General features: G+C 41.6%; 2 pseudogenes; one reads left to right on the forward strand and one right to left on the reverse strand.

Moving 5' to 3' along the window:
* Window positions 1–12,497: 12,497 nt before the first annotated feature.
* On the forward strand, window positions 12,498–15,155 carry LOC102958716 (annotated as a pseudogene).
* A 1,741-nt stretch (window positions 15,156–16,896) lies between these two features.
* LOC102958437 overlaps window positions 16,897–27,767 on the reverse strand; it is a 73,976-nt pseudogene continuing 63,105 nt past the window's right edge.

A 27,767-nucleotide genomic window follows, 5' to 3' on the forward strand; every position in this document is an offset into this window, starting at 1 on the left:
AATAGAGGAGGCACAGTGTTTCCACAAACAGTGTAGGAACAATTGGACATTCATAGGCAAAAGAAATGAGTCTTGACCTGTAACTCAAAATGGAAAATGCAAAACTATAAAGCTTTTAGGAAAAAGCCATGGGAGAAAATCCTTAGGGTCTAGAACAAGGCAGAAAGTTTCTTAGACTTGTTACCAGAAGCACAATCCATAGAAGGAAAAATTGACAAATTGTACTTCATCAAAATTAAAAACATTTGCTCTGCTAAAGCCCATGTGAAGGCACATGAAAAGACAAGCTGCAGACTAGGGAAAGATATCCAGCAAAGCACTGGTATTTACGATATATAAAGAACCCTCAAAACTAATGTTAAAAAAACAAAACAAAACAAAAACCAACAACTCTCAGGGCACCTGGCTCAGTCAGTGGAGCGTGTGACTCTCGATCTTGGGATCATGAGTTTGAGCCCCATGTTGGGTGTAGAGTTTACTTAAAAATAAAATCTTTAAAAAAATCTATTATTTTCTGCAACTTCATGTAAACCTACAATTACCTTAAAATGAGAAGTTTAATTGAAAAGAAAAAAAAAGAAACTTCACATCTCCAGAGCATCCTTTTTTTCTGATCCTTCCGACTAAGGATCTTAGGTCTTATTGGACCCTGAACTTTTCCTTTAGAGCATTTGTCATGGTTTTGTACTTATTTGAGGGGTTATTAGTTTAATGTCTTGTTTCTCTCACCAGGCTGTGAGCTCTATGCCACTGTATTTCCAGTGCTAAAACAATGCCTGATACATATTTATTAAATTAATAAGAGTTAATGCCTTGCAGAATTATTGAAGGGCTTTGTATTTGGAAAACACTTTATTTTGAATTTTAATTTTTTAAAAGTAATCTCTTTGCCCAATGTGGGGCTTGAACTCATGACCTCGAGATCAGAAGTCACATGCTCTACCAACTGAGCCAGCCAAAAAGCCCTGGAAAATATTTTAAATCCATGCCTCCCCAACTTTTTGTTTGAAAAAATGAACACCCATCCTTTTTCCAGGACACTCCTCATACTTTGAGGTTCCTGGCTCAGCCCTGCATCGTCAGCAGCCTCTGTACAACATCTGCCATTTCTCTGAATTCTCCAAGTTGGACAGCTGCCGAGAAAATCCACCCTTTTGGCCTCCTCAGGGCTGAGTTTACCCAGTAATTGGTCTCATTATTCTATGTTGGAGTTTTAGAAAGACAGCATGATGCTGTCATTATTCAATGAATAACAACATCTAAATTGATCCAAGGCTCCATGAAAATGACATTTCTAGGCTTATTTATAACAGCCTATTCAAACATTTTGACTTATTACTAAAACAATTCAAGTGACTTCAACTTCCCAAATGACAAGGTATCTTCAGAAAGTATATGGAGGGGAATCTCTGTGACAGGTAAGACCTTGTAACAAAGTGACTAACTTGACAGTTAGTTTCAGAATTCTCTTTGAATCCCAAGCAGTGTTTGCCTGAGAAAGAGGCAGTTTTTGAGGTTACAGGCTGGTGGCATTCTTGTTTGCTGTTCTTGGGCCAGTCCGGTTGTGAAGTCTGCAGGATTTTCTTATGTGGTCTGACTTGTCACAGCATTTTTGAAGCATATACACACACACACACACACACACACACACACACATATATATATATATATATATATATATATATATATATATACACACACACACACCTACACTCAAGACAACAGAGAAATCCCCCTTTATGACTACAGAAATATATACTCAATGCAGAAGACTTAGAAAAGAGTAAAATACAGGGGCACCTGGGTGGCTCAGTGGCTTGAGCAACTGACTCTTGATTTTGGCTCTTGTGGTTCGTGAGATCAAGCCCTGGGTCAGGCTGAGCGTGGAGCCTGCTTGGGATTCTCTGTCTCCCTCTCTTTCTGCTCCTCCCCCGCTCACACGAGCTTATGCATGCTCTCTCTCAAAATAAGCTTTAAAAAATGTAAAAAATAAATTTCTTCAAATATCACCATCAAGAGATTATCATTCTTTTTAAGTTTTAATTTTGAACTAATTTTAGCCTTGGAGACAAGTTGCAAATATACTTGTAGGAAAGTGGACCCCCCCTCCCAATATCCATGCCCTACTCTCAGAATCCTCTGAATATATTATGGTGATGGCCATGGAGACTTTGCAGATGTATTTAAGGTCATAAACCTTAAAATAGGGAGAGTAGCCTGGAATGTCCAGGTGGGTCCAATTTAACCAGAGCTCCTAAAAGCGGAGAACTTTCTCTGGCTGAAGTCAGAGAGATTCAGAGCATGAACACACTTTTGCTAGCTGTGAGTTGGAGGGGGCTCCCTGCATAGACCAGAGGGAGGCCTCTAGAAGGTAAGGGTGGCCCCTGGCTGACACACAACAAGGAAATGGAACGTCCTCCTGTAACTGCAAGGAATTCAATCCTGCCAACAACCTGAGTGAGCTTGCGAGGGGACCCTGGGTCTCAGGTGAGAATCATGACCTCCATGGGTATCTGAATTTTAGCCTGGTGAGACCCTGAGCAGAGAATCTAGCGATGCTGCTGCAGGCTTCTGACTCTGTGGATCTGTGAGATAATAAATGAGTAGTGTTTTAAGCTGCTAATTTTGTGGCAATTTGTTATGGAGCAATAGAAAAGGAATAGAAGAGAACAAAGAATTCCTGTCTATCCTTTACCCAGCTTCCCCTAATGTTAACATTTTACACACCATAGGACAGTGATCAAAAACCAGAACATCGGGGCGCCTGGGTGGCTCAGTCGGTTAAGCGGCCAACTTCGGCTCAGGTCATGATCTCGCGGTCCGTGAGTTCGAGCCCCGCGTCGGGCTCTGGGCTGACAGCTCAGAGCCTGGAGCCTGTTTCGGGTTCTGTGTCTCCCTCTCTCTGACCCTCCCCCATTCATGCTCTGTCTCTCTCTGTCTCAAAAATAAATAAACGTTAAAAAAAAATTTAAAAAAAAAAAACCCCCGAACATTGACATTGATACAATACTACTGATGAAACTACCGACTTGACCTGAATTTCACCGGTGTTTCCACTAATGTCCTTTTTCTGTTCCAGGACCCCATCTAGAATTAAACGGTGCATTTAATCATCACGTCTCCTTAATCTCGTCCAATCTGTGACAGTTCCCCAGTCTTTCTTGACCTTGACACTTTTGAAGAGTACTGTCTAGTTATTTTGTAGAATATAACTTGATTTGAATTTGTTAGGCATTCCTACATGATTGCAATGACATTATGTACCGTTGGCAAGAATACCATAGAAGGGTGCTTTTCTTGGCACATTATATCCAATGCTTCGTGATTTTGAGATGTCTTTTTACTGGCTTTATTCACCTTGATCGCTTGGTTATTATGGTGTCTGCTGGGTTTCTCCACCATAAAGTTACTATCTTTCCTTTTGTATTAATCAATATCTTTGAGACCATGCAAATCTTATTTGTCTTTAAACTTTTGTCCACTATGGGGCGTCTGGGTGGCTCAGTTGGTTGAGCGTCCAGCTTCAGCTCAGGTCATGATCTCACAGTTCGTGAGTTCGAGCCCCGCATCAGGCTCTGTGCTGACAGCTCGGAGCCTGGAGCCTGCTTCAGATTCCGTGTCTCCCTCTCTCTCTGGTCCTCCCCTGCTCACACTTTTGTCTCTCTCTCTCAAAAATAAATAAAGGTTAAAAAAAATTAAAAAATCACTTTTGTCCACTAGTTTTAGCATTTATTAGATTTTATCATGTGTAACAAGGAGGGATGGAAGGACTCTTAATAGTTTAAACAATATTCTTCTAACTCCCTCCCATGTTTGGTAAATATGTGTTTGTGCATATAACATATATATAAATGTAAATACATATATAAAACAAATAGGGTATATTTGTTACATATAATACTAGTGCTATTTTGTAACCAGCTATTTACTTAACAAGCATCATAAACATTTTTCCTTGTCATGAAATATTTTTTAGAACATGGGTTCTAAAAGTAGTTAATACTGGTAGTTAGATAGCATTTTATGTTTCCATTATTTTTCTTTTCTCTATTTTTAATTGAAAAAAAATTTTTTTAAGTTTATTTACTTTTGAGGCAGAGAGAACGTCAGTGGGGGAGGGACAGAGAGAGAGAGGGAGACAGAATCCAAAGCAGGCCCCAGGCTCTAGGCTCTCAGCTGTGAGCACAGATCCTGACGCGGGGCTTGAACTCACAAACCATGAGATCATTATGTGGGCTGTAGTCAGATGCTTAACCAACTGAGCCACCCAGGCACCCTGGTTCCATTATTTTTCTCGCCAGTTTACAATTTTTAGGTGAGTGGTTTAAGTTATTTTCTTTTTTTTTCTTTTATTTTTATTTTTTCAATATATGAAATTTATTGTCAAATTGGTTTCCATACAACACCCAGTGCTCATCCCAAAAGGTGCCCTCCTCAATACCCATCACCCACCCTCCCTTCCCTCCCACCCCCCATCAACCCTCAGTTTGTTCTCAGTTTTTAAGAGTCTCTTATGCTTTGGCTCTCTCCCACTCTAACCTCTTTTTTTTTTTTTTTTTTTTCCTTCCCCTCCTCCATGGGTTTCTGTTAAGTTTCTCAGGATCCACATAAGAGTTATTTTCTATTATACGTAGGGTGCAATGAATATCTTTGCACACATCTCTGTATTTCCTAAGGGTGGTTTTCTTTTTTTTTTTTTTTTTAATGTTTATTTTTGAGAGAGAGAGAGCGAGCGAGCAGGGGAGGGGCAGAGAGAGAGGGAGGCACAGAATCCGAAGCAGGCTCCAGGTTCCGAGCTGTCGGCACAGAGCCCGACGTGGGGCTCGAACCCACAGACTGTGAGATCGTGACCTGAGCTGAAGGTGGACGCTTAACCCACTGAACCACCCGGGTGCCCCCCTAAGGGTGGTTTTCTTGAAAGTTGAACCTGCTGGCTCAAAAGATTTGTACACTATTTAAAAAGACTTTTTAAATAGTGATTTCGTTTTGAGAGAAAGAGACAGAAAGTGAGTGGGGGAGGGGCAGAGAGAGAGACACACACAGAATGTAAAGCAGGCTTCAGGTTCTGCGCTGTCAGCACAGAGCCCAATGTGGGAATGGAACTCACGAACCATGAGACCGTGACCTGAGCTGAAGTCAGAAGCCTCACTGACTGAGCCACCCAGGTGCCCCGATTTGGACACATTTGATACGCATTGTAAACTCCCTCTCTCTAACCCAAAATGCAGTGTGGAAGATTCTCCCATTCATCCTATTCCTAACAGCGTTTTACATCAGGATTTTCAGCATTCTTGCTCATGGTATAATCATTTAATAAGAATTCTATTCCCGCAAAGCCAGCTTTCTGTTTTCACAACCCACGGCTTTTAGGGGAGACACAGACCACTGCAGAACCAGCCTGTGGTGTTCTGGGGGTGAGCGGGAGGCCCAGCTCAGTCTGGAGCTAGGAGTCTTCTCTGTGTAGGCACAAGCTCATGGTTAGTGGGCTACCCTGTGGCACAGGCTGCTGTGGTGGTCCTCAGAGTTTGGTGGTATCAGAATTATTTGGGAGGTTTATTAAAAGGTAAATTTCTGGATTCAGATCCAGGCCTTTAAAGATCGGAATCGTTGGTGGACCATCCCAGGCATTTGTATTTTAAACAATCTCATCAAGGGTGTAAAAATGAGGTGGCCCTTGGGGCCGTACTTTGAGAAACACCAGTTTTGGCTTTAAGCCACTTTAAGAGATTATTCTTTGGAATAATCTGTGAGAAATAAACATAACAGGGGAATCAATACCTTAATTTTCACCATGTGCAAAGACAGGTTTTTCTCTCGCCTTCCTCTCTCAATTACCCACTTTTTAGTTAGTCCTTTTTTTTTTTTTTTTTCTGTCCAGGCTCTCTTTCCAGCATGCAGCTTTCCCAAAATAGAAACATTTTCTTTGTATCAATAAATGGTCTTGTCACTCCCACCCTTTCAGGTCTCCTTCAGCCTCTCTTGCTTTGATGAACATTTTGTAATATGCCCATACTTCACGTATGCGATTTCACAGGATCCTAACGGCAGCCCTTCATGGGAAGGGGTGCTGGTATTAGGAGCCATTGCATTTGTAAATATAGGAAATAGGATTAGAGAAGTTAAGTAATAGTAATAATAATTGCATTCATTGAGTCTCTGTTGTGTCCCAGCACCTCTGCAGTGTGGAAATTCATAGTATTAGGCCCAAAATGGTCAAGAGACTGATCTAAGTGAGCTGGTTAGAAACCGAGTGAAAGTTCACATCACAGCCTGGTCCAGAGCAGATCCTCACTGTAGCTGATCAAGCCCTTGTTCCCTGGTGTGTGTGTGTGTGTGTGTGTGTGTGTGTGTGTGTAGTGAGGGATGGGATCCAAGTTCTGGGATCTTGGTTCTTGGTCTAAAGCAGTTTCTGTCTGCAGTATATTTACTTACAATCTTAGCGTGTGTATGGGGCACCTGGGTGGCTCAGTTGATTAAGCATCTGACTCTTGGTTTCGGCTCAGGTCATGATCTTGTGGTTTGTGGATTTGAGCCCCCACATCAGGTTCTGTGCTGGCAGCACAAAGCCTGCTTGGGATTTGCTCTCTCACCCTCTCTCTGCACCTCCCCTGCTCTCTCTTTCTCTCTCTCTCTCAAAATAAATAAACATTAAAAAAAAACACGATCTAGCGGTGCCTGGGTGGCTCAGTCAGTTAAGTGTCTGACTTTGGCTCAGGTATCTGCTTCTGAACTTCCATGGTGCTATATAGTTGTTTATGTGAACAGGATGCATTTTAAGGTGTAATATTTGAAACATTTGGAACATAGTTCTGCTCTTAACATTTTTCATGGAGAAGTTGGGACATGGTTTCATTTGTACAGATTATTCATTTAGATTATTAGGCTCATCTCCTTAACAGAGTCTAGCTTCTTAAAGTAATGGGTTTGATGTGTACAAGGATAATTTTTGTATAAGTAGCTCTTAAACTATGCAGTTGAGAGCAGAGACAGTGGGGAGTACAGTGTAATTGCTTTCTGTAAGGAATGTTCATCACTTCCGTTAGCTCATGCTAAAGATTAGGTATAAATACGTAAGACCTTTTTACATTAGATAGTGTATTGACAGAAGCAGGTCCTTAAAATAGCTCAGTTTCTCTGGGTTCAAAGCTGAGGGAAGAAGGCAATGGATTTCACCTGGATGACCCTTTCACAACTTCTTTTCCTGAAACCTCATATCCCTTCTCTCCCATTCTCACTTCCGACAATCAGTGAGAACCTGTGGACCTCCCATCACCATGTCTACACAGCAGCCATGTCCCTCTGTGTGAGCTTTGCCTTCCCTCCTGTGACTTTGACTACCACCATCCTTTGCCTTCTCAAGCATCTGGCTCCAGCAGTTTTTCCCTGTTCTGTATCTTCACATTTTCCCCATCTACCGGATCATTCCCATCAACATATACATTTGCTATAATATCACCTATTGTAAGATTAAAAAAAAAAAAAAGCTTCCTTACCCTATATCCTTCCCTAGTGAGGACTTATTTCTCTTTTCCCTTTATAGCAAAACTCCTTGAAAGAGTTGTCATATTCTTTCTTGAACGCACACAGGCTTTCGGGCCCTCGTTCCCTTCCACTGAAGGTCACCAAAGACCCTGTGTTGTTAAATCCAGTGGTCATTTCTCAGACCTTTCTTGACCAGCCTGCAGCATCTGAAGCAGTCACTCCTTCCTTCTTCAAACTCTTTGTAAACCCTTGGCTTCGGAGAACACACAGTCTTGGCTCACTTCCTTCATCACCATTCACTCTTCTGCAATTTCCTTTGCTGGCTTTTCCTCATCTCCCCAACGTCTAAATTCTGAGTACTCTAGGACTCAGTCTTTGAGCCTCTTCTCTGTATCCCCATTCCTTACATTACCACTTCTGAAGCTTTCTCACACCAGAGCCCCCACAAGAAAATAACCACTCATTTAGTCACACTGGGGTCATTAAGGCTCTTGGTTTGAGATGACCAGTCGGGAGGCTCTTGTAGCCCCCGGCTGCCATATCTTGGCTCACCCATCACCCTTTTATATGCAGAGAAATCTCTTTACTAGAAATCTCTTTACTAGATGACCTGCTTTCTGTTATAGACTTTTAAAAATTTTTAATGTTTATTTATTTTTGAGGGGGGTGGAGGGGCAGAGAAAGAGAGACACAGAATCTGAAACAGGCTCCAGGCTCTGAGCTGTCAGCACAGAGCCCAACGCAGGGCTTGAACCCACTAACTGCGAGATCATGACCTGAGCCAAAGTCAGATGTTTGACTGAGCCACCCAGGCACCCCATGTTATAGACTTTAAATAGCATCCATACTTTGATCTCCAAATTTGTTTCTTTAGCCTAGATCTCTCCGTAAACCTTCCCTAAACCTATCCAACTGCCTCCTGCAGTCTCCATTTGGACATCACTTTCCATCTGCTCTCAGTTCTTTTTCAGGAGGAATTTCTCTATAAATAGGTATAGATTTGGTGTGTCTGTGGAGGAGGTGAGTTCAAGGTCTTCCTACATTGCCATTAACAAGGGAACCCTTAACAAGGGTGGAGAGAGGAGAGAGAGGGGGGGGGAGAGGGAGAAGGAAACATAGAGAAATAGGGCGAAAATCAGTTCATGAGGTTTAACATTCAAATGAGAGGAGTTCCAGAAAGTGAAATCAGAAAGAGCTGAGGAAGGATATAATTAGTTAATTCAGGAAACCGAAGTCTCTAAATTAAAATGACCCATCTCAGTACTCATCTCGATGGATAATTAAAAAAAAAGACTCACACCAAGTCATGAAAGGTTAGACTTCTGGGGATAAAGAGAAAATCATAATAGGTTATAGAGAGGAAAAAATAACACACAAAAAGATTAAGCGTCAGAATGACTGCTTGTCAATACTGTGAAGTAGAAGAGGCAATGCTGTAACATTTTTTTTAGTATAAAAATATTGGCATGAAAACAAAAACTATCATTGTTTGTAGATACTATGATTGTTCTTCCTAAAAAAAATCCATGACAACTGAAAAATATAGTCGTCAGAACTAGCGAGATGGCTGGGTACAATATCAACATGAAAAATCAGTAGGAATTTTATGCCTGTCAATCTCTCAAACTCATTGGGTTTTAACTAAACTCATCTTTCCCCCCAAACAATGTATTCTGGATATTCGTATTTCGGTGAATTTTATCATTACTCTTTCAGTTAGTCTGCACACCTTAGGGTTATCCTTTCCTTCTCCCTCCACATCTTTTTTAAAAAAAAAATTTTTTTTAACGTTTATTTATTTTTGAGACAGAGAGAGACAGAGCATGAATGGGGGAGGGTCAGAGAGAGAGGGAGACACAGAATCCAAAACAGGCTCCAGGCTCTGAGCAGTCAGCACAGAGCCTGACGCGGGGCTTGAACTCACGGACCGCGAGATCACAACCTGAGCCAAAGTCGGACGCTTAACCGACTGAGCCACCCAGGCGCCCCCCTTCTCCCTCCACATCTAAACAGCCACTTTATATTATAGATTATCCCCAGACAGTGCCTTTGAATATATCTCTTCTGATACTACCAATACAACACTCATAGATTTCCATTTCACACAACACTGAGTCCAACTCCCTTCTCCCTGACCTTGCTCTGCAGTAGAGGCTGGAAATATGGAAATGTTAGAACTTCCAGCTTTCAAGCCATGGGTGACCACTTGACACAGGTCAGGCCAATGAGCCGTTAAGCAGAGGTCCCTGGGAAGACTTCTGGTTTTTCAACAGAAACTGAGAAACACCAAGACAATGGATAACATCTTTAAAGTGCTGGAAAAAACCAACAACCTATATTCACACATCCAGTAAAAATATCCTTCAAAGACATTTTTGAAGTGAAATTAAGGGAGTTCCTTAGGCTAAAGGAAAATGGCCTTGGACAGAAGCATGCAATGCAGAAAGGAAGATCACCAGAAACAAAAAATACGTGATCAATACAAAGGAGCATTTCTTATTTAGAAAGCAATAATGATAGTATTTTATAAAATTTGTAATATATACAAAAGTATTAAAAAATTTTTTTTAAATGTGTATTTACTTTTGAGAGAGAGAGAGACAGACAGAGTGTGAGCAGGGGAGGGGCAGAGAGAGAGGGAGATACAGAATCTGAAGCAGGCTCCAGGCTCTGAACCATCAGCACAGAGTCAGATGCAGGGCTTGAACCCACAAACTGTGAGATCATGACCTGAGCCAAAGTCAGACACCGAACTGAGCCACCCAGGTGCCCCATGTAATATACACAGAAGTAGAACATATGACAACAATATATAGGAAAAAAAGGCAAGAGGGTATTAAAAATGGAGCTGAGTTTCTTGTATTATTTAGAAAGTGATAAAGGCACTAATTTAAAGAAGTCTACAACAACTATTTTTTTTGAAGTTTATTTATTTTCAGAGAGAGAGAGAGAGCAAGCAAGCACAAGTGGGAGAGGAACAGAGAGAGGGAGAGAGAGGGAACACCAAGCAGCCTCCATACCATCAGCTCAGAGCCTGATGTGGGGCTCAAACCCACGAACCACGAGGTAATGACCTGAGCTGAAATCAAGAGTGGGACGCTTAACCGACTGAGCCACCCAGGCGCCCCATCCAACAACTATTTTTAAGTAAGCATACATACAGTGATTACTAATGAAAAGATTACTGTAAGAATGTTTGTAAGGATAATATAGGAGAAAAATGATTGAGACTTGGATTAATCCAGAGAGGGCAAAACAGAAGGACTGAATCCAGTTTCTCAACTCGGGGTTTGTGGGACCCTAGGGTTCCAACAAGATGTTGCCTAGAAATTATGATTGAAAGGAAACAAAAACATTGAATTTTAACTTTGCACACCATGCTGGGACTCCTAGGGATGAGCAGTGATGAAACAAGCCCTTTAACAATTTGGTTAGTGATCTTTCAGCCCCTATGGTGGTGCAAAGTATGACCTCGTTCATTCATTAAGCCCAGTGTCTGTTCTGATGTAAGCAAAAGAGTAACATATGAGAGTCAGAAAGATAGGAGGGAGCCAGATTCTGTAGGCCACTGTAAAGACTTGACTCTAAGATCGGAAATCCCTGGTGGGTTCTGAACACAGGAGTGACCTGATTTGACTTCTATTTTAAAATAATAATTCTGAGTGCTGTATTGCAAATGGCTAGCAGGAGTGCAAAGCCTAAAGCAAAGAGGCTGGCCTGGACACTGTTGTACTAAACGAACAAGACGATGAATCCTTATAACCAGGATGCACCGGTGGTAAGCGGAAGGAACTTGGTACATTTTGAAGTGACACCAACAGTTTTTTTTTCTGATGGATTGGAGGTAGGGTGTTGGACAAAGAAATAAGTCAAGCAACTGGAAGAAAACCTGCCATTTATAGATATGAGGAAGATGATGTGATAAGCAGTTCTGAGACTAAGATCAAGAGATCAGTTTCAGATGTGTTATTTCTGTCTCTCTCTCTCTCTCTCTCTTCTGGAAAATTTTCCTGACTTACTTTTTAAAAAATCTCTTCTACGGAATCTTTGAATTGTTGAATTTTTTTTTTTTTGAGTGTCCATTTTCCAGAATTCCTAATCTTATTTCCTGGATGAAATATCTTTTCTCTCCGAAAACATGAATTACAATTTAAAAGTTTTTTTTTTCCTGCCCCATGAGGTATCTTTTTTTACTGGGTTCCTTTATTTCCTGGGTTTCATTTGTTTATAATTTTTATTCAAAGTTGATAATCCTGCAAGGTTCACTGTAGAAACCAGCATCATCTGTCCCCTCTCCCTTTGTTCATTTTGCCACTTCCCCTCCCCCCCGGGGAAAACACAAGTCTTCTAGCTGATATTTCTAAATAGCATACTTGTATTGCTACTTCTTGAGTTTTCAGTTCCAGCCACTATCTTTTTCATTGGAGAATGAGAATTGACCCCTCCTTTTTACCTCTGCTGCTATAAGCATGCTCTGTTGTCATCCCTCCATGCTTCCAACATTATTAGGTAATTACTGAGTGTGCACACTATTATCCTTAGCCCATTGCAATTGGTTTTTTTTTAGTTTTTAAAAATATTTTATTTTTAAGTCATGTCTACACCCACGGTGGGCAAACTCAAAAGCTGGAGACCAAGAGTCATGTGCTTTTACCCACTGAGCCAGCCAGGTCCCCCTGGTTTGTAGGAGTTATTTATATAGCTAGGCTATTTTTTTGTGTGTGTGATACGAGGTAGGGATAAACCTGTCATTATTTTCCACGAAGGTGATGAGTGATCCCAACACCCTTTATTAAAGAGCTTCTGTGGGACTTGATTGGCTGAGCCATGTAGATGGCGGCTGCAGCCAAGGGGGCGGCCAGAAAGCAGCTGTAGAGTCTAATTGACTTGCGCCGTCTTCGGCTTTTGGTTTCAGCCTAGTGCTCTGAACTGAAGTTTTCACATCTTGTTCTCCACTCCTAGGGCATCACATCTTCTCTTGACCTGTTACTGCCACTGGAGCCCACTTGAAGGGCATGGCTGGGATGGAGGGTTGGAGCCTGGGGGACTGTGGGGCTGCCCCGTTGGTCACCTCCAGTAGGTGCTTAGCCCAAGACTGGCCCTATGACCTCTGGGAGGAACATGTGGCTCTGGCATCAGAAAGAGTGGGAGAAGTGAGAAATAAGTGGGGATAAAAAGCAGCAGTGGGTGGAATCCCCTGCTGTAAAAATCCCTTGCTCCTGCTCAGATTGCTGGTACTGTGTGCAGTGATGGAATGCTGTAAGTCTGTCCCAGGAGGATGGGAAAGAGTTGTGAAGCAAAGGTGATCAGGGAAAACAGCAGGAAGATTCGATGGATATTTTATCAGCCCACAAGGACTGACGTTGAGATCCGAAAGTTCACTTGCCAATTATCTTCACATAAATGGAGAGACTTCTCTTATGCTGGAAGAGTTTGATTTTACTGTACTTTCTAAAAGGAGCATCAAGTCCAGATATAAAGACTACAGCATAGCACTTCTGACATCCCAAATGCAAAATGAAAGTATCACTTCAAACCAGAACATCAGGACATGGGGCTGGTGGGAAAAAAAGATGTCTTTCCCCTGCCAAGTGGTAGTTTGGAAGGGCAAACTAGCACAGGACTATCTAACTTTATTTTTTAAATTTTTTTTATTAAAAAAAGTTTTTTAACGTTTATTCATTTTTGAGAGACAGAGAGAGAGACAGAGAATGAGCAGGGAAGGGGCAGAGAGAGACACACACACAGAATCCAAAGCAGGCTCCAGGCTCTGAGCTGTCAGCACAGAGCCCGACGCAGGGCTCGAACTCACAAACCGTGAGATCATGACCTGAGCCGAAGTCAGACACTTAACTGACTGCACCACCCAGGTGCCCCAGGACTATCTGACTTTATTACTTATTTTTAAATGTTTCATTTATTCTTGAGAGAGAATAGAGTGTGAGTGAGGGAGGGACAGAGACAGAGAGAGGGAGACGCAGAATCCAAAGCAGGCTCCAGGCTCTGAGCTGTCAGCACAGAGCCCACTGTGGGGCTCAAACTCATGAACTGTGAGATCATGACCTGAACTGAAGTCAGACGCTTAACTGACTGAGCCACCCAGGTGCCCCAGGACTATCTAACTTTAAAGAAGATGAGGGTGTCAATGATGTTGACTCCAGAAAGGTTAGAAAGTCCAAAGGAAAGATGACTATTTTGAAAGGAATTCAAGTTAAAGAAACTAAAACAGGATGTTGGAAGGGTTTTCCAGATTCTGCTCACAGTAATAGGAAAAGAGAATCTGAGTATAATAAGGCAGCTGCTAAAAGTGAACCATTGTCGCTTGACAAAACTTCCTCCGTTTCTGAATCTGGAGTGAACAACAAGAACCTCAGTGTAACCAATGAAGAAAAGAGACTTGTAGAAGAAAAATCATTGAGTTCCGGATCAAATTTTTGTTTTGAACAAATAACTTCTGGCATCATAAACAAATTATGTTCAGCTGAAGAAGCAGAACACAACGAGAAGTGGGAAGAAATCTTTTTAGAAGCCAAGGAAATAAAAACAAAAGTAGAAGTCAGGGAAAGGAAGGAACATTTGCATACTGACATTTAAAAATGTGGCTCTGAAATGGACAACTGCTCATGAAACCGAGAAAGACTATTTATGTGAAAATATGTCAAGAAGATACCATTCCACAGACACAAATAGAAAAAAGGAGGGGCGCCTGGGCGGCTCAGTCGGTTAAGCATCCGACTCTTGGTTTCAGCTCAGGTCAAGGTCTCGCGGTTTGTGAGCTCAAGCCCTGCATTGGGCTCAAGCCTGGAGCCTGCTTGGGATTCTCTCTCCCTCGCTGCCCCTCCCCTACTTGTGCACGCTCATGCTCGCTCTTTCTCTCTCTCTCTCTCAAAAATAAAATAAAGTTTAAAAAAAAGGAAAAAGGAAAACAAACATATATTTTTCCAACAAATACTACAAAGAAGCTCTTAGCCCCCCAAGACGTAAAACCTTTAGGAAGTGGACACCTCCTCGGTCACCTTTTAATCTTGTCCAAGAAATACTTTTCCATGATCGATGGAAGCTCCTCACTGCTACTATATTTCTCAATCAGACCTCAGGCAAAGTGGCAACACCTGAGCTTTCAGAGTTTCTGGAGAAGTATCCTTCAGCTGAGGTAGCAAGAACTGCAGACTGAAGAGATGTGTCAGAACTTTTTATTTTTTTCTCCAAAAAATTTTAATGTTTATTTATTTTTGAGAGACACAGAGAGACAGAGCATGAATGGGGGAAGGAGAGAGAGAGGGAGACACTGAATCTAGAACAGGCTCCAGGCTCTGAGTGGCAGCCCTGAGCTTGATGCGGGGCTCGAACCCAGGAACGGAGAGATCGTGACCTAGGCAGAAGTCAGATGTTCAACTCACTGAGCCACCCAAGTGTCCCATGAAGTGTCAGAACTTCTTAAACCTCTTTTTCTCTACAATCTTTGAGCAAAAGCCATTATCAAGTTCTCAGATGAATATCTGGCAAAGCAGTGGAGGTAGCTGATTGAGTTTCATGGGATGGAAAAATAGGGCAACGACTCTTACTGAATTTTTTGCATCAATGAATGGAAGCAGGTGCATTCTGAAGACCATAAGTTAAATAAATATCGTGACTGGCTTTGGAAAACTCCTGAAAAATTAAGTCTGTCTTAAAATTCTTCAAAGTTTTCAAACCCATCTTTTATATGTTACTTTGTACTTGATTCTCAAGAACTCCATTAAGCACAACCAACTGCCTTTACAGGCATATAGATTTTAATCAGTACAACTAGAACCACAAGGTAGGTTATGTTTTTTTGTGTTTTTCAAATTTTTATTTAAGTTCTAGTTAGTTAACATAGTGTAATATTGGTTTCAGGAGTAGAATTTGGTGATTCATCACTTACATATAACACCCAGTGCTCATCACAAGTGCCCTCAATACCCATCACCCATTTAGCCCATCCCCCGCCCACTTCCCCCCTCTAGCAACCCTCAGTTTGTTCCCTATAGTTAATAGTCTGTTACGGTTTGCCTCCTCTCTTTTTTTTCTTCTTTCCCCTATGTTTATCTGTTTTGTTTCTTAAATTCCACATGAGTGAAATCATATGGTATTTGTCTTTCTCTGACTGACTTATTTCACTTAGCATAATATACTCTAGCTCCACTGAAGTTGTCACAAATGGCAAGATATCACTCTTTTTGAAGGCTGAGTAATATTCCATTGTATATATATACACCGCATCTGCTTTATCCATTCATCAGTCAGTACACATCTGGGCTCTTTCCTAAGTATTGTTGATAGTGCTGCTATAAACATTGGTGTGCGTGTGCCCCATCAGATCAGTATTTTTGTATCATTTGGCTAAATACCTAGTAGTGCAATTGCTGGGTCATAGGGTAATTCTGTTTTTAACTTAAAAAAAGTTTATTTATTTATTTTGAGAGAGAGAGAGCATGAGAGGGAGAGCATGAGCAGGAGAGGGACAGAGAGAGAAAATCCCAAGCAGGCTCCTCACTGTCAGCATGGGGCCCCACGTGGGGCTCGATCTCATGAACTGTGAGATCATGACCTGAGCTGAAATCAAGAGTTGGATGCTTAACTGACTGAGCCACCCAAATGCCCCTATTTTTAACCTTTTGAGGAACCTCCATACTGCTTTCCAGAGTGGCTGCACCAATTTGCATTCCAACCAGCAGTGTAAGAGGTTTCCCCTTTCTCTGCAACATCTGTTGTTGCCTGAGTTGTTAATGTTAGCCATTAACAATGTTAGCCAATGTTGGCCATTAGCCAATGTTAGCCATTCTGACAGGTGTGAGGTGGTATCTCATTGTGGTTTTGGTTTGTATTTCCCTGAGGATGAGGGATGTAGGTTTTCTTCATGTGTGAAACACTGGTAGATCTTTGCTACTGAATGTGCTAGAACATGTTTTGAGTTAAAAAAAAATGTTATTTGACAACAATCCCAAAAATGTATTTTCCAATAGTAAAATATGATTTGAAGTTGAAAAATAAAAGAGCTTCTGTTCTCCACTGATGTTTTTTAACGCCCCCTCTGTCATTTGTGAAATCCACACATATGTTTAAGTCTTGCATTTTTTAAAAAATTTCTTTAATGTTTATTTAGTTTTGAGACAGAGAGAGACAGAGCATGAATGGGGGAGGGTCAGAGAGAGAGGGAGACACAGAATCCGAAACAGATCCAGGCTCTGAGCTGTCAGCACAGAGCCCGACACGGGGCTCAAACTCACGGACCATGAGATCATGACCTGAGCCGAAGTCGGACGCTCAACTGACTGAGCCACCCAGGTGCCCCAAGTCTTGCATTCTTCATACGCGTTTATGTATGTTCTTTTTGTGTGTTCCACTGGTCTACTGAGTCAATAATACAATGTCTTAATTATTATAGTTTGACTATAAGTCTTTGATATCTGGATGTTCTTGTTCTTCTTCAATAATTTCTTGGGTATTCTTGGCCTGGATATATATCTGGATGTTCTTGTTCTTCTTCAATATCTGGATATTCTTGATATCTGGATGTTCTTGTTCTTCTTCAATAATTTCTTGGGTATTCTTGGCCTTTGCTGTTCCATTTAAATTTTAGGATCAGCTTATCGAGTTCCATGAAAATCCCTTTTGGGATTTTGATTTACAGTTGCATTGCATTTATATGTTAGATTGAAGAATAGTCTTATTTTGGTTATGGTATTAAGTATTCCCTTCCATGAACGTGGTGTATATTTTCCAGTTTTCTTTAATGTCTTTCAATGACATCTTATACCTTTCTCCATTAGAAGGCATGCATATATTTTGTTAGATGTATTTATTTATATTTTTTATTATAATTATAAAGTGATCTTTTTAAGAGAAAATGTCTGATTATCATAGGCGCATAGGGATGAAATTACTTTTTGTATATTTATTACATATATAGCACAACTTTGCTGAATTCTTACTATAATTTATTAGTAGATTTTCTTGGGTTTACTATCTAGACAATTTTATCACATGATTAATGATAATTTTGACTATTCTCTTCCATTCTTTATTCCTCTTGTTTATCTGACACGTTTTACTCTGCTAATATCTCTAGTACAATGTTGAACAGAAATGAGGATGCATGTATCTTCATTGCTGATTATTAAGGGAGTTCTAATATTTCAGTTGTAGTATTACATTTGCATAAGATATTGGTAGATTTATTTTCTATTCCCAGCTTGCTAAAGAGTTTTTGTTGTAAAAGGATTTTGAATTTTACCAGACGCTTGTGTGTGTGCAATGTACGTGTGCCTGTGAGCTTGCACAATCTTTGGAAGAATCGTGCTTTTCATCCTTCAGTTTGTTATGTGGTGAGTTACATGACTCTAGTTAATTTTTATTTTAAGAAATGTATTTTGGATTTGGCTTGCTAGTATTTTGTGAGATTGGCCCATGATTTTTCTTACTGCATTCTCTTGGGTTGGTATCAAAATTATGTTAGTTTCATAAAATGGGTTAAGTGATGTTTTCTCTTATTCTTTTTATCGCTGTTTATTTTATTTTATTTTATTTTTTATTTTATTTTATTTTTTTATTTTATTTTTTCAACAAAAAGCAAGCTTTATAAAATTAGAATAATCAGTTCCTTGATTGGATGAATTTACCTTCTTCAAACCTGTTTTGGACATTTTTTTCTTTTTCCCTTGTGAGTTTAGTTTTAATGACTGATTAGATTTTCTTAATCAGTTTAGAACTATATGAATTTTCTTTTTCTTTCTGGGTAAGTTTCCCTGTGAAATTATCTATTTTATGTAATGTCCAGATATATTGCATTAAATTGTAGATAGTAATCTCTTCCAATTAAAAAAATTTTTTTAATGTTTATTTACTTTTGAGAGAGAGAGAGAGAGAGAGAGAGAGAGAGAGCTAGTGGGGGAGGAGCAGGGAGAGAGGGAGACACAGAATCCGAGGCAGGCTCCAGGCTCCCAACTGTCAGCATAGAGACCATTGTGGGGCTCGATCTCAAGAACCGCGAGATCTTGACCTGAGCCAAAGTTGGATGCTTAACTGACTGAGCCATCCAGTCACCCCTCCAATTTTTAAAATCTCTAATTTATTTCAACTTCATACTTTAGAGATATTCTCTCTGGATGTTGAATTGTGGCTTGGCAGCCTTTTTTTCCCTTCTTTTAACCCTTTAAAGGCACTGTCTCCCTGTCTTCTGACTCTGTAGTTTCTGATGAGAAGGAAACAGTAATTTGAATTATTGTTCCACTTTTTCTGTGGCTGCTTTCAAGATTTTTCCTTTTATTATTGGTTTTACCAGTTTGACTAGGATAGGTGTAGGGTTTTTGTTTGTTTTGGTTTTCTACTTGTGATTTACTGAACTTCTTAAATATGTGAATTTATATATTTTTAAATGTGTATTTATTTTTAATTTTTTTAATCTTTATTTATTTTTGAGAGAGAGAGAGACAGCGAGTGGGGGAGAGGCAGAGAGAGGGGGAGACACAGAATCCAAAGCAGGCTCCAGGCTCTGAGTTGGCAGCATAGAGCCTGACGCTGGGTTTGGACCCACAAACCGTGAGATCATGACCTGAGCTGACATCAGATGCTTAACTGACCGAGCTACCCAGGCGCCCCTAAAAATTTTAGCCGTTCTAATGGAAGGGGTGGTGGTATCTCACTGTGGTTTTGAGTTGCCCTTCCTTAATGAGTAATACTGTTAAGCACCTTCTCATGTGCTCACTGGCCATTTGCGTATCTTCTTTTGTAAAACATCTTATGTTTTGGAGGAGGTCATGGAGAGGACACGACCTCTGGTTGACCCGTTAGCTGAACAGGGGCAATTGGAGGCTCCTCATCCCCTCCTCTGTCCCTGGAATGTACATCGCCCACCATTCCACAACTGGCAGCCGTTTCAAGGACTTAGCCTTGAGAGAGCAAGGTGTTGAGGTCAGCTCGGTGGTTTATGTTATTGAACCCTGTTAACGCCTCTATGTAACCTTTAAGATTCTGGCAGGCGGGTCCGGAGATCTACTGGTCTTGCAGCCTCCCAAGACAAGCCTCTAAGTCAATTCGCTTGCCTGTTAAACCTGCCACACCTCAATCTGGAGTGGCTTCTTTTCCCTTCCGTCTCTCCCTGCCCTCTGTGTATGGGGGCTGGTTTGCAAACCCACGCTATTTATTTTTTTGCCCATTTTTTCACTTGGGTCGTTTGTCTTCTTAATTTCAATATGGAGGAGTCCTTTCATGTATCTTCTGGATAGAAATCCTTTGTTGGGTGCATGTGTTATGAGTTTTTGCTTCTAGTCTGTGGCTTGCTTTTTCTTTCCCTTAATGTGCCTTTTGGAGAGCAGAAGTTAGTCATTTTGATGATACCCAGTTTATCAAGAATTTTATTTTATGTTTTCGGTGTCCTTTTAAGAAATCTCTGCATACCCCAAGTTTGCCAAGATAGTCTCTTATTGCTGCTAGAAGCTTTATAGTTACAGCTTTCTCATTTTGTTCTGTAACTGGCCTATTTTATCTGAAAATGCCTTTATTTCAACTTCATACTTTAGAGATATTCTCTCTGGATATTGAATTGTGGCTTAGCAGCCTTTTTTTCTTCTTTTAGCCCTTTAAAGGCACTGTTTCCCTGTCTTCTGACTCTGTAGTTTCTGATGAGAAGGAAACAGTAATTTGAATTATTGTTCCACTTTTTCTCTGGCTGCTTTCAAGATTTTTCTTTTTATTATTGGTTTTACCAGTTTGACTAGGATATGTGTAGGGTTTTTGTTTGTTTGTTTTGGTTTTTATATTTATTCTACTTGTAATTTGCTCAACTTCTTAAATATGTGAATTTATATATTTTTTAATGTGTATTTATTTTTGAGAGAGAGAGAGAGAGAGAGAGAGAGAGAGAGAGAGAGAGACAGAGTGCAAGTGGGGGAGGGGCAGAGAGAGAGGGAGACACAGGATCCAAAGCAGGCTCCAGAGTCTGAGCTGTCAACATAGAGCCTGAAGGGGGCTTGAACTCCTGAACTGTGAGATCATGACCTGAGCCGAAGTCTGATGCTTAACTGAGTGAGCCACCCAGGCACCCCTCTTTTCTTTAAACCAGATTTGGGAAAGTTTCAGCCATTATTTCTTCAAAGATTTATTTTGGCTTTTTCTCCTTATCCTTGCCTCCTGTAGTATAATTACACCTATGCTAGACATTTTTTAATTGTTCCACAGGCCCCCAAGGCCTCACACATATGCCTCAGAGTAGGCAGTGTCTGGTGATCCTCCTGTCCTGTGTCCAATTTTTCTTACACATACTTGGTAAAGGCCCGTGGAGTAAGTTGGTCATAGGTGCAGACTCTTTGTGTATGGGCGCTGTTAGGGATTCTCACCTATCATGCTAACCTTTAAAAATTTTTTTAAAAAAATATTTATTTTTGAGAGAGAGAGAGAGAGATCGCCCGTGGGGGAGAGACAGAGAGAGGGGGACAGAGGATCCAAAGCGGCTCTGCACTGACAGCAGAAAGCCTGATGTGGGGCTTGAACTCATGAACCACGAGATCATGACTTGAGCTGAAGTTGGACGTTCAACTGACTCAGCCGCCCCAGCACCCCATATCATGCTAACCTTTGCTGAATCTCTAGACATTTATTAAAAGTTCAGTGCTTTTCTCATCCATCTGTGGCCCCCTCCTCTGCTGTACCAAAGATGAAGGCAGCCATGGTTGTCCGTTTTGGGATTTTATGTCGTGAGGTTTCATTGCAACCTCAGCTCTGTGATGTACTTGAGAAGACTATGATTTTGTGGTTAACCACCTTCACCTTGTTAGAGCTAGAGCAACTTTCTTTTTTTTAAAACATATTTTTATTTATTTTTGAGAGAGAAAGAGAGAGACAGCATGAGTGGGGGAGGGGCAGAGAGAGAGAAAGACACAGAATCCGAAGCAGGCTCCAGGCTCCAGGCTCCGAGCTGTCAGCACAGAGCCCCATGTGGGGCTTGAACTGGTGAACTGCGAGATCATGACCTGAGTCAAAGTCAGATGCTTACCCGACTGAGTCACCTACGCGCCCCTGTTGCAAGTGGTTTTGACATGCTACATTTAAATTAAAAAAAATTTTCCATTCTACATACTTTCTAACTTCCGTGACAGTGTTTTTCCTCTGACTTTTGTGTATTTTTTGTATTTAAAATTTTCCAAATATACAGATTTTTTTAGAAGTTAATTATTTTTACTACTGATTCCTAATTTAATTACATTTTAATGAGATTGAGGCAGGTATGCTTTGGAGTGTTTGTTTGTTATGATTTGCCTTATAGCTTTGAATAGTCAGGTTTTTAAAAAAAGTTTTATTTATTTCAGTAATCTCTACACCCAACCTGGGGCTCGAACTCATAACCCCGAGATCAAGTGCCCCATGCTCTCCTGACTGAGCCAGCCAGGCGCCCCTGAATGGTCAGTTTTTATGAGTGCTGCATCTGAATGAAAACAGTGTTTTTTCTTTAGTTATTCATTCATTGGATCAAGCTGTCGTTCAAATGGTTCTTTCTAAATCTTTATTAATTTGTGTCCCCTGGACTGTAAACTTGCTGAGAGAGCCATGTTCACATTACCTGCTATGATTGTGGATTCACCAATTCTTTCTTGTAATTCTTTAATTTTTGCTTTATATATCGTGAGCCACAGGATTGTGTACCTTATGTACCTTTCATGATTGTGTGGTGGCCCCTTTAATCACGTAGGCTGGTTATTTGCCTTTAAGGTTGTTCAGCTTTAGTCTATGCTCCTCACTCTTGTTTCCTCTGAATCTCTGGGATGTAGGCATTTCCATTTTTTTTTTTCTGTTGAACTTCATTACAGCTTAAACTTCCTCTTCCCGTTTTGTCTAGCATGTCAGTGTGCACGTGTGTAAGTGTGCATACATGCGTGTGTGCATGTGAATGTGTGTGTGCTGTAGATACAGGCTTGCTGTGTGAAGTCTATTGGCTCTCTGGCACCTACAGTCCATCAGAGCCTCTCTGGCCTCCTTCATCATGACCTTTAACCTTCTTCTCTCATCACGAAGTGCTTTGTTTCCATGTCCTCACTCACATTCCTCCGCAAGAGACACTGATTGGCCTTGCTTATCATTTTGCTCCAGGTCCCAGCATAGGAGACGGGCCTGCATATGAGTTAGCTGCCCTTGGGACGCATGCTCATCCCTGATGCAGAGCTGGGTCCACGTGCCAGCCAGTGTCCCATACAGAGCGCTGTGGAAGGGCAAACTGGCCAATTTGGTCCTTCTGTATGTAGGCTGTCAGTGGAGTTATCCTCGTTTGGTTGTCTGCCTCAGCTTCTGTCCAGAATCTGCTGCTGCATTGCGGAGACCCCTCTGGAAGCCAGGGGCTGTTGCTAGGCTCCGAGGAAGGCTCGAGAGTCACATCTTGGGAGTGCTGATCAGTGCCTTTGCCTCTCAGGCCAGCTCAGAGTTCATATCAGGCCTTCTCCCCCATCACTGCAGTCACCTGCCCAAAAGTTCCCTCTATCACAGATGGAGACTATTAGGTCATGGTCTTGAATCGGTTGCTGGGCAAAGTCTTATAGAGCAGAGCAGTACATAAAAAAAATTTTTTTTTAATTCATTTTAGAAAGAGGGAGTGCATGAGCAGGGAAATGGGCAGAGGAAGAGAAAGAGAGAGAGAGAGAGAGAGAGAGAGAGAGAGAGAGAGAGAGAGAGTGAGTGGGAATCCCAAGCAGGCTCCACCCTGTCAGCATGGAACTCCATGTGTGGCTTATTCCCACGAACCATGAAATTATGACCTGAGCCAAAACCAAGAGTCAGACTTGTAACCAACTGAGCCACCCAGGTGCCCCTCTTAGTACTCTTTATGTAAGAGTAGTCTTCCCTGTCTGAGACCAGTGAGGTCCGATTTTATAGCTATTCTGATCTTGAGGACTTGTCCAAGTATGGGAAGTTTTCCCCCTTTGAAACAGTCGGATCTGTTATTTATTTCAACTCTAAGAAGCTCTGGGAGCAAATCTTGGGTATTCATCTCATTTACCTATTCATCAGCATCCTCCGTGAGTGATACAGGAGGTTCAGTAACCGTAAATCAGAGCGATAGCTTATCAGAGCTGGAAGGAATCTCAGGAATCTCCTCCAACCTTCTTACTTTACCACGCCACCACAGAGCTCCACAGAAAGGAAGGGGCTGCTCAAAGTCCCACATCAGCAGGTGGCAGAGGGACAAGGACCCTGGTCCCTCTACCCTACGGTCCAGGGCCTTCTTCCTCAATGGCGGAGCACAAAGTCACACTTGAAGTTTTAACATTGTTTTGTCAGAGTGAATTGAGAATCTGCAGTGACAGGGAATGTCTAGAAATTAAAGTAAAGGAAGAGCTGTGTCCCTTGATGTGTAATTGAAGACAGGGGTAAATGGCTTGAGTGGGGGCGGGATTCGTGCACAGGGCCTCTGGGCTGTGCGGGAATTAATGAATGCTTCTCTGAGCCTTGTGTTGTCGTGTCTGCCCAGAGCCTGGACAGCATCACCCCACGTCTCATTTCCAATGTCATGGGTTTTCCTTTTCCTTCCTTCTTCGGTCTGTTTCCTGCCTTCTTCCCTTCTTCCACCGCTTTCCTATATACCATTAACCCCTCGTTTCTGTAATCTTTGTTTCTTTCTCTCCTAACCTCTGACATGAAGTATTAATTTTTGGCATTTTTTCCCTTTTCTTTGAAGTGCTCCTTCTGGCTACAAAAACTTCCAATTAAGTTTTTAAATAAAAGATAGAAGTTAAAAGCAAAGGCTGCCTCGGGTTAGCAGGATGGAAACTTGTAGTTGCTTGAAGCTGTACTTCAAAAAGAGAAAACTCAATTTTAAAAGTGTAGAAGTTTATTCATAAAATACATTGTGTTAAAAAAAATGACTGGATTCTGTGGGCTGCAGCGGAGTCAAGCTGTAGGTCAGCTGTTCCGTTGTGTTTATTTACAGAATATTCTTTTTCTATGTAGTGTTTTTTTTTTTTTAAACAAAAGTAAAGAGACAGTTTCGAGCATCTGGATCATTGTTCTGTTCTTGGGCAATGTTAAGTAACTTAACATTGAGATTCTCATCTTTACTAACAGAGGAACTTTTACAAAGTTCTTACGTGTATTTCCTTTTGTGTGCTATTGATACATACAAAAAAAGTATTTGCATGCATCTCAGACTTTTGCTTTCTTAGCCATTTCCCTTATTTCCGTTTTTTAAAAAAGATTTTATTTTTTAAGTAATCCCTACACTCAACGTGGGACTCAGACTCACAACCCTGAGATCAAGAGTTGTGTGCTCTACTGACTGAGCCAGCCAGGTGCCCCATCAATTTCTCTTATTTCTAAATTCTACTTAGACTCCCTAGAAGGTGTGCAGGTATTCTGAGAGGAGTCAAAGGGGTGAGGAGGCAGTGGCCGGGTTTATAAAGTCCTATGCAGGGAGGCAGGTTTCTAGGGTTCTGTGAGCCTCTTGATTGCCAGGAGGGGACACCCACCCAGGCGTCTCTTTTCCTCTGGAAGGGAAACTTCCAGAGAAAACACTCCCCTTTCGGGACACCTGAGTGGCTCAGTCAGTTGAGCCTTGGACTTCGGCTCAGGTCATGATCCCAAGGTTCATGAGTTTGAGCCCCACGTTGGGCTCTGTGCTGACAGCTCAGAGCCTGGAGCCTGCTTCAGATTCTGTGTCTCCCTCTCTCTCTGCCCCTCCCCTGCTCATTCTCTGTCTCTCTCCCAAAGATAAATAATAAACATTAAAAAAATTTGCAAAATCACTCCCCTTTCATTTTCATCCTAAATCCAAAGCAATAATCAAGAAGAAAAAGAAACAATCCTCACTAAATGCAGTGCTTTTCAAATTGCCAGCTGTGCCCATTGGTGAATTATGAAATCAATTCAAAGCCTTATGATCTACATTAAAAAAGAGGAACAAATAGAAAATCCAAACACATGGCTCAGTGAAGGTAAATACTATTTTAATGAATCTTTGTACACGTGTCCGTATGTGTGTATCTACATATACACGGGCACACGCGCACGCATACACACACACACACACACACACACACACACACACACACCCCTGATATACAGTGTATTTCTTCCCAGGGGTTGACTGGAAAGGAGTCTTAGGAAGCAGATTGCTTTAAATGGTGCAGAGCTTCTCCGATGTGCCAAGCCCTCCCCTTTGGGTCAGACTTCCATGTTTACCACAGAAGCCCCTCTTTTTACCTGTGGTCTGCAGGCCCTGCTGATCTTATGCTTTTTGAGGGACACTATCATCTTTTCTTAATTTCTTTATCTGTGTGCTAAATATTACCATTTTTTTAAATGGATCTGCTTCTGGAGCTCCAAGCCCACCCACCTTTCTCTGAGCCCACATCCCCTCTTTCTAGTCAAGCTATTGTCGTCTGTCATTTGGGGGACGGCCTCCTTCAGGGAGTTGGGGGGATTTGGGGACCGAGCAAAGGAAACAACATGACCACAAGGTGGCAGTAGCACATACTGGCTTTATAGGGCGATGCTTTCATTATTTCCCAGCTGTGGAAATCCCTCTCAGCTGCTGCAGTGTGTGTGTGTGTGTGTGTGTGTGTGTGTGTGTGTTGGGTGGGGAGAAGGGGATTCCTTGGAGAGAGGGAGATTTATATGTTTAGCTGGTGGCCCTCAGTAGCACAGTGGGCAGTCTCTGGGTCTCTGAAGGATGGTAACTGCTTGAAGTCTTGTAACCATAATGCTCTGTCTTATCAATGGCCTTCAGATGCTGAGTGAGTGTTGCAGACTGTGCAAGGCAGGAAGGCCCTACATGCCTAAAAATCTGTTTGTTTGGACTATTTGTAAATGACTGTGTGTGTAAAAGTTTGAGCTTGGTGCCAGTGGGCTTCTGATCTAACTCACTCAGCCTGCAGTGGAAAAATGACCAAGGGGCCATATGCAAAGGCCATCTTTGGCCCATTTATATCACACCCTCTCAATCCCTTCTGCACACGGAAACCTGAGCCATTTTTTTAAAATGCAAATCAGGACATGTTACTGCCTTGCTTTCTTAGGGTTTCCGTTCGCCTGTAACACTTTCGCCCACCCCTTTATTTTGGCAAGAAAGTGATGCCAGGGAGCAAGATGCTGAGTATCTGTGGCCAGGGGGCAGGGTGGGATGAATCTAGAAAGGTATACAAAGGCCAGGTGTAGAGTCTGGTGTGTCAAGTTGTGGAGCGGGCTCTGCAAAGGGGGTAGAACCATGAGGACCCTGCCCAGCATCTTGTATGTGGTGGGAGCTCTCCAGTGTTTGGTGATGAATTACCCCTTAGGTAAGTTCCTCGTTTGGACCCTTCTCTGATTGAAGCTTGACCCTGACACGAGCAAAAGGAATATGGGGGACGAACCCGGCTTGAACAGCGTATCTGTAGGAGTGTTGAACTTCTTATTGGTTCTAGTTATTTGCATTGTCTTTTGTGCTTTAAAATATATTGAATGAAAACCTATCTTATTTTAAAATTGACATTTAAAAAAATATTTATTAAAAAATTTTTTTAAATGCTTATTCGTTTTTGACAGAGAGAGAGAGACAGAGCATGAGTGGGGGAGGAGCAGAGAGAGAGAGAGACGTAGAATCTGAAACAGGCTCCAGGCTCTGAGCTGTCAACATAGAGCTCGACGTGGGGCTCGAACTCACAGACTGCGAGATCATGACCTGAGCCAAAGTCGGACGCTCAACTGACTGAGCCACCCAGCGCCCCAAATGTTTATTTATTTTCGAGAGACAGAGAGAGAATGAGCAGGGGAGGAGCAGAGAGAGAGGGAGACACAGAATCTGAAGCAGGCTCCAGCTCTGAGCTGTCAGCACAGAGCCTGAAGTGGGGCTCGAACTCACGAACCATGAGATCATGACCTGAGCCAAAGTCAGACGCTCAACCGTCTGAGCCACCCAGGTGCCCCTAAAATTGACATTTTTAACATTTAAAAATTTTTAAATTTTAAAATAAAAATTCTAATATTTTCTAATTGGTGATTCAAATAGGAAAAAGTTCTCACCACTTGATCCCTTATTTACTCTTTGGCTTTCCTTTTTCTGTATTCCAGTTAATATTTTGCCCGCTTTAGGAGTTACTTTTCTTCTGTAATATTTACAAGTTTTGAAATCTGCTTTTTATGTCTGTTTGGTGCTTTTTTCTCTGTCAAAGAGGATTATTTCGTTTTACTCATCCAGTTAAAGTAACAGCAGTCCTTTGTGCCTTTTTCTGGTGGGTGAATGTGACAGAGGAGACTGTGTATGTCCACCTGTTAGCTGGCTCCAGAGAATATCACTGTGTAGAGGT

Source organism: Panthera tigris, chromosome E2 (genome assembly GCF_018350195.1).
Source record: "Panthera tigris isolate Pti1 chromosome E2, P.tigris_Pti1_mat1.1, whole genome shotgun sequence".
NCBI lineage: Eukaryota > Metazoa > Chordata > Mammalia > Carnivora > Felidae > Panthera > Panthera tigris.